The 8,072-nt window shown below is 39.6% G+C and overlaps 1 pseudogene; it reads left to right on the forward strand.

Moving 5' to 3' along the window:
• Window positions 1–1,663: 1,663 nt before the first annotated feature.
• Window positions 1,664–6,658, forward strand: LOC143397449 (thyroid receptor-interacting protein 11 pseudogene; annotated as a pseudogene).
• The last annotated feature ends 1,414 nt before the right edge of the window (window positions 6,659–8,072 follow it).

Here is an 8,072-nt window from a genome sequence, read left to right on the forward strand (position 1 = left end):
TTGGTTGTGCAATCTGGAAATTTGGTGGGCGTTTCTGGAGGGCATCAAGACTTTGATAGAATGGCAAATCCAGAACCCTTGAAGATGTTCACAATGGTTCTTCAGATTGTTGCTACTCTGATCCAGAATTAGGAGGTCCATTAATCCATAATAAAGTAATATCAAATTGGGGAATTTTAAAACAAATTTTGGGAGTTTTGAATTATAGGATCAATTTTTATGTTTTTTCTAGAAGTTTAAATAAGAACTAAGTAAAACTTTCAATAGAAGTTTCTGTATTGAAATAGCAATGGGGCTAGGATTGTGGCTTAGTGGTAGTACACTTGCCTAGCATGTGTGAGGCACTGGGTTCATTCTGAGCACTGTATATAAATATATAAATAAAGGTCTATTAACAACAAAAAACAAACAACAACAACAACAAAAGAAATAGCGAGTTGTATCTGCTCTGGAATATTTCTTAGCACTGAGACATTTAATGTATGGTACAAATAAATGGTTACATTTTTGGCAAATCTTTTTATGTTTTTATTAAAGAACACTGACACCAACTTGTCTCTTTGGCTTGTGGGTTGTCAGCAGTTTTCTGGAATCCTAACCGCTGCTGTCACCTGCCTTTCCAAGATGAGAAATCATATTTATTTGAGTTTATGTGTTCATCAACATAAACTTTCTTGCACGTATTTCACTCTAGCTTGAGGTCTAAAGCCTATTGGTGTCTGTAGAAGCTGCTGGGCTGGGAATAAATACTCTTCCTTCTTTGATTTTCTTTTGATCATCAATCTGGAAATTCCTCCAAACACTGAAAAATTACTATGTAGATCCAAATGAGATGATCCCTTTTCCAAAAAAAGTTTACTAAAAGGATACTATGAAAAATGCATTTCAGGAGCAAAATGTTGGGATAATATTACTTATATTACCTTTTTACCCATAAAGATGCAAGTTTTTAATTACTATAATCTATAAATTGCTATAGCTACCTTGATTCATGACTGGGCATAATACCATTAAAGCATTAAACCCATCGGGAATATAGAACATGTTTTGAAAGTAGGGGGGAAAAAAACCAGAATCAAGTCATTCAAGAGCCAAAGGAGCCACAGTATTTGATAACAGCCATGAGTGAGTTCGCATATGGAGGACAGACTTTCAATAATGTTAGGGATGTTAAGGTATGGGATGAATTGGGAACTGTAGTCAGAATGATCAATACAGATTTCTTTATGACCGCAAGTTGGAATCATTTGTAGGAAACCATGATTTCAGTGGTGCTTTGCCGGTCACAGTACTCTAAAAGGCTTCTTCATGAATATTGAAAATCCTAGGGTGTTAGGGCGGCCACGTCCAGTGGCAGGAGCAGCCCGCCCTGCTGGGGCACGGCACCCACGCCGAGGGCGGGGTCACCCAAGGGGGACAGCGGAAAGTCCAGGGAAGGAGCAGAGGCCCCGAGGGGGTGACTGCGCCACTGGCAGCGAGTCCCCGTGGAAGCCCAGGCCAGGGCTCTGCGTTACCAGGCAGAAGGCGACGTTGGCGCGAGCCCCGCAGCGCCCCAAATTCTGAGGCTTAGGTCACAATCGACCCCGCAGCGCTCGAGGCCGTTGCGTGGAGAGAGGTGGATGGTGAGAGGCGCGGGTTTTGCAGCGGCTCAGAGGTTGCAGCGATGTGGTCCTGGTTTGGAGGCCTAAGCTCCGGCTGGGGCCACTCCTTGGGTCAGGTGGGGGACAGCCTGGCTTCCGTCACCCGCCATATCTCCAGCTTCGCCAGGGACGCGTTTCTGGACGATTTAGAAGAGGTAGAAGCAGGTTTACCTCATTGTGGGAGAAAGGAAATTGAAGCTCCCCAATCTACGTTCACATCAAAGGATGGAAGACTTACAAAGGATTGTACTGATCGGGAAGAAAAGCATGAAGAAGCATCAGGGCTTCCCACAAAGCATCCCTCTGTACGTTACCGACATCAACTGCAACAGAGAGGGACAGAAGCCAGCCAACCTAAAGCAAGACAGATGGTACTAGAGGATCCCCTGTGGAGACTGCAGTCACCTGCCCAATCAGTACACTCGGGAGCTGGTGGTACACCAATAACCACTGCACCGGCTCCATTCAGCTGTGGAATCAGTCGTCAGTTTTCCCCTTTTCCTGATGGAGACATGCACTTTAGTGACATCATTTCATCACAACATGAAATAAAGAGCTTGTCAATTGAAGTTTCCAGACTTGAATCTGAAGTCGGCCCCTGGAAGCATATTGGTCAAGCACAAGGAACACGTAATTCTGCTCCAAGTGAAATCTGCAAACTCCAAAATACTATCCAGGTACTTGAAGAAAACCAAAGTCAGGACATAAATAATCATCAACATGAAATGCCAGTTTTGCAGAAGGCACATCAAGAGAAACTGGCAGAGGAAAGTTGCCAGCATCGAAAGGAATTACGTGACTATGAAGAACAAATTGAAGAACTTGAAAATCACTCACAACAAGGTGACTCAGGGGTTACAGCCTGTGAGATGCAAAAAACTATTCAGGTTCTACAAACTGAAAACGCCGAGTCGACGAAAAACATAGAAGAACTTGAGGATCAAATAAAAGACATCAATAAAAAAATATCTTCTGCAGAAAATGATAGAAACGTCTCGAACACTGAACAAGAGCAGCTCAGTGTGGAAAAGGGACAAATAATTGAGCAGTGTGAGAACTTGCAACTGGAATGCAGTAAATTGCAGCCTTCTGTGATGGAGCAGAGTGATACTGTGGCCAAAAAGGGAAAAATTCTTCCACAGAGTTCATCGGTGGAAGAAGTGCTCAGGCTGCAACAAGCCCTGTCCCATGCTGAAAAGGAAATAATGAGACTGAACGGTTTAAACCAGGATGACCGTCTGGCTGAAGACAATCTGAAACTGAATGTGCGTGTTCAAGTTTTAGAAAAAGAGAAGTCATTATTGAGTCAAGAAAAGGAAGAACTTCAGATATCACTGTCAACATTGAGCTGTGAATATGAACTAATTAAAAGTATAGCTTCAACAGACGTGAATTTGTGTGTACAATTCCATGATTTAAAATTTAACTTGGAGTCGAAGGAGCAAGAACTGAATCAAAGTATTAATGAAAAGAAAATGCTGATAGCTGAGTTGGAAGAATTGGACACTCAGAACCAGGAAGCGACAAAGCACATAATTTTGATAAAAGATGAGCTATCCAAACAACGATATGAAGGAGACCTTGTAATCAAGAAATTGAAACAACTCAATCAAGAGAAGGATTTTGAAATCGCAAGCCTCAAAAAGAATATTGAGCAAATGGCTGCTGATCAAAAAGAAACTAAGGAATTTTTGGCATCTCATTTAGAAGAACAGGAGCAATTGATACAATGTATAAGTGAGAAAGAAGTTTTTATTGACAAACTCAAAGAACAAAGTTCAGAACTCCAAAAGGATTTAGATAAGTGTTCTCAGGTCTTAAGAGAAAATGAAACTTTAAGGCAAACCATAGAAGAAAAGGACAGAAGGATTGGATCCATGAAAGAAGAAGGAAATCATCTGCAAGAAGCATTGGAAAGACTTAGGGAACAGCAGCACAGAGCTGTCCTTGTGGCTGAGCTTGAAACCCTCGATAGTATCACAGAACTAGAATCTGAGGTATCTCAACTGAATATGGTCAATAATCATCTGGAAGAGGAAATTAAACATCATCAGAAGATAACTGAAGATCAGAGACAGGGTAAAATGTACCTACTTCAGTCTTTACAGGAGCAGAAGGAGGAAATGAATGAATTGAAATACCAATATGAGCAGATGAAGGCTGCGCATACCCAATTATTTTTAGTAAAAGAAGAGGAAATTAAGAATTTGCAGAAAACCATTGGACTAATAAAAGCCCAATTGCCTGGAGACAGACATGACACTCAAACAGAGAATTTGAATATTCTTCAAGAAGCAAAAGTTAAAGAAAGCCTTGCTGTAGAAAATGGAGGTGAAAAACACAACCTATTGAAATCTGAAAATGAGACGTCAGTGAAAGGAATCCAAGAGGGAGAACTTGAGATTAAACTTCTAAATGAACAGAATGTATCTTTAACCAAAGGGATTCATCAGCTGCCCACAGATGAAGTTGGTAAACTCACTCAAATTATCCAGCAGAAGGATGTGGAGACACCAGCTCTTCAGGCTAGACTGTCTCCAGTTTCCCACCCCCAGGATGTCCTTTACCTTCAGCAGCAGCTGCAGACCTTCACCACGGAAAGAGAACAAGTCTTAGCCGTTTTGAACGAGAAGACGAAGGAAAACAGCCGTTTAAATTCAGAACATCACAAAATGAAGGATCTAGTTGCTGTGGAAGAAGCAGCCCTCATCCAGCTTCAGGAAGAAAATAGAAAATTGTCCACCGGATTTGTAAGCAGTGATCAAGATGTGTTCAGAGAAACCCTGCAGAATCTATCTTGTATCAGAGGAAACGACATTGAGATAGAAGCGCTAAATCAGAAAAGTCACACTTTACTGGAAGTTTTCCAAACGTTCGGCACTGGTAATGAGAGGAGAGGTTTTAGTGTTAATTGTCATCAGTTCAAGGGGCTCCTAGAGGAACATAATCAATTAAAACAGCAAGTTAAACAAATGGAGGAATGGAAACATCAGAAGGAGCTTCTTCCTCTTCAAGCCCAAGTTGTGGTTGATGGTGAAAATCGTTCTAAGTTAGAAGACCACACCGGCCTCATCCAAAGTGATGAGTTGAGTGACACCAAATTAGACCAGGATCAGCTGTGCACAGGGCAGCTTTGCAATGCCAAGGCCCTTCCTGTAGGAAAACTTGATAGTACTTCACCCCAGCTCTTATCTGCTTCATCACTTAGCTCCCAGTCAGCAGAGGTCCAAGAGCTGAGACAGTCACTGCAAGAAAAAGATGCTACAATTAAGACTCTTCAAGAAAACAACCACAGGTTGTCAGAGTCCATGGCTGCTTTGTCGGAGATAGAGAGCAAAGGACATGAACAAACGGATTTGGAAATTAAACAGCTAAAGGCAAAGCAAGATGTGTTACTGAATTCACTTAAAGAAAAAGATCTCTTAATCCGGGCCCAAAGGGATCAGTTACTTTCTTCAAATGAAGAGTTCACTAACAAAGTGAATGAAAACCAAGTATGGAGGCAAGCAGCCAAGATCCTCAAGGAGCGAATATTCATTTTAGAAATGGACATTTCTAAACTCAAAGCGGAAAATGAAAACATAATAGAAACATCCAAAGGAAAGGAAATGGAGTGTCAAGCATTACAGGAGACCAACATGAGGTTCTCTGTGAAGCTGCGAGAAAAAGACTTGCAGCTGGAGACTATGAAGGAGAAAGCTCTGGCCTTTGAGCAGCTGTTACAAGGAAAAGAAGAGGACAAGTGTGGGGAGTTGAGTCATCTCGCCACTGCAGTTGAATCAATGCAGGAGAAGACCATTATGTTTCAGCAAGAGACAGATCGAGTCGTCTTGTGTCTGAAGCAAAAACAGATGGAGAACAGGACCCTCCAGCACAAGGTTCAACACTTACATGACGAAGAATTACGCTTACACCGGGAGCTAGAGAGACTACGCAGCCATCTTTTGGAATCAGAAGATTCTCACACCCGGGAAATTTTGGCTGTGGAAAAAAAGGGAGATTGAACTGAAAAAGAAAGTCACGCTGTTGGAGGAAAAGCTAGTTTTCATCTTCGACTACAAGTCATCAAGCCAATGTGCAGATACAGTCCCCGCAGGAACAGTTGAGGATGGAATCCCGACAGAGGGAGGAGAAGGCACTACAGTTTCCGCTCTCCCAGCAAGGAGGAAGCAGTCTGCCCTGTCGTTAAGTAACCTGCAAAGGGTTGGAGAGCATTTCCAACAAGAAGAAAAAGCTATGTGTCCTGCTGAATTCAAGAAAGAACAGAAGGAAAAGGCAGAAAAAGTCGAAGGAGAAGCATTATTATTACAACAGGATGAAGCAAATGTCGTGTGGGATTCAGCACCCAGACAGTTAGATCTCAAGGCAGAGCAGACTGGAGAACTCACAAAACAAAGTGAGCTCCTGCAAGAAATGCTGGATGATACACCAAAGAAATCGACGAACATGACACGCAGCACAGAAGGAAAAGTGGACAAAGGCCTCCTGAGAAACCTTTTTATCGGTCATTTCCGCACACCCAAAAGTAAGCGTGGTGAAGTGCTACGGTTAATCGGAAGGATCCTGGACATCGAAAAGGGGGAAATGGAGCAGTTGCTGAATGAAGATTACGGAGGTGTCACCACGTGGATGCCTGGTTGGCTTGGAGGAGGACCCAAATCTGTCCCCAGCACACCTTGGATACCAAGTCAGCAATCTGTGCGGAAGAGTTCTTTTTCAGAACTTTTTGTTAAGTTTCTGGAAACGGAATCTCATCCAGCTGTTCCACCACCCAAACTGTCTGCTCCTGCCATGGAACTCTAGATTCACCAAGAAGAAAGCAGGGTGCAAAGGTGCCGGGAAGTGGTAAAGAGGCAGCAGAATTCAGAGCCACTTACTCACCTAGCTGGACTGGGACCTAGTGTACCTGGGCATCTTCTCTGGAACCCTTGGCAGATGTCACGCCCACCTTTACACCATTGCCAGTGTCCCCAGACCATCCTGCCAGGGCTGTACTAAAGGACCTTTTAAAGCCATAAGTGACTCTCAAGCCAGAGATGATGTAGCACTCTAATGAAGCCATAACTCTGTACTTTTTGAGACTGGCCTTTTGGAAAACGTGTCATGTATTTGTAGACAAAAAGAGAAAGAAAAAAGCTGATGTATATAGCTACTAGGTATTTTGTCTTCCCTTTTTCTCTTGCTTCTTTCTTTCTTTCTCTCTCTTTTTTTTTTTTTTTTTTTGCTGTAGCGCTTAAAAAATTTATTTTGTTTTGTTTCATGTAGCACTTTTTGTTTATAAAATTTTGTTTTGATGTTATGACATAATCCTCAACAATAATCAATTCTAATGTACTTTGTGAGCAACTGTACATAGCAGCAATAGTGAACCATTAGCTCCAACCTCTTTTTTCATGATTGTATTTGTTACATTTAATTTTATGGAGATAAAATGACACATTTAATTAGCAGAAAGGAAGAAAAATCCAACTCATGAGAAAAAGATCTATATAGCTCAGAATTCAGAGTGTATAAAAACAAAATATAATGTTGCCCAAAGTTGTGACTTCTTGAGTTTATAAAAGAAAACCTTGTGCAACTACTAAAAGAAAGTGACAGTGGGAAGGCCTGAACATGAAGTTTCGTGGATAAATTCTGAGATTCTTTTAATGCAAATACTATGACACCCATCCATTTTACTTATTTTCATTTCTGTAAAAAAAATCACTTTACATTAATTCACCTTTCTAGATGTTAATGTCCAGAAAGAAGACCATTTTTATAAGTCAAACCGAATGTATTTTCAATGGAAAAGTTAATTTGCAAGAATGTATCATTAAATATCAGGACTGTTTATCTACGTACTTTTTGGGCTCTAAAATAAGGCTTATAAATACATTTTTAGAACCATTTGATCAAAAAATAGTGGGAAGGAGAAATCAGGAGAAATAAAATCATATAATGTTTTAAAAGCTGAAATACTTGGAAAAACATTTTTCATTTTTGTAAATTAAGGTAAAAGATAAATCAAAAGTTTTTAGCTAAAGTTAAGAGAAGTCAGAGAAGAGAAAAAGCAGATTATATAAGAAACACTTCTCTGACACCTGTAATTTCTAAAACCATTAAGAACATTTTTATTAAAATTAATTTAAATAAAATTTAATAAAAATTAAATGATAATTCAGTAAAAATTGATTTAATTTAAATTATTTTTAATGAATATTATTTAATTTGAATTTATTTCATTAACATTATTAATCAATTTAATAAAGTTAATTTATATTAAACCAAGATCTAATTTATATTTAAAATTTATTAAATTTTATTTTAATGAATTTAATACAATTTAATAATATTAGTCTAATTTACATAGAATTTAATATAAATCAAATTATTTCATATTAATGATATAATTTACTAAATAAATTTTAATAAAATTAAATTAATTTATTA

This window comes from Callospermophilus lateralis, chromosome 4 (genome assembly GCF_048772815.1).
Source record: "Callospermophilus lateralis isolate mCalLat2 chromosome 4, mCalLat2.hap1, whole genome shotgun sequence".
Taxonomy (NCBI): Eukaryota; Metazoa; Chordata; class Mammalia; order Rodentia; family Sciuridae; genus Callospermophilus; species Callospermophilus lateralis.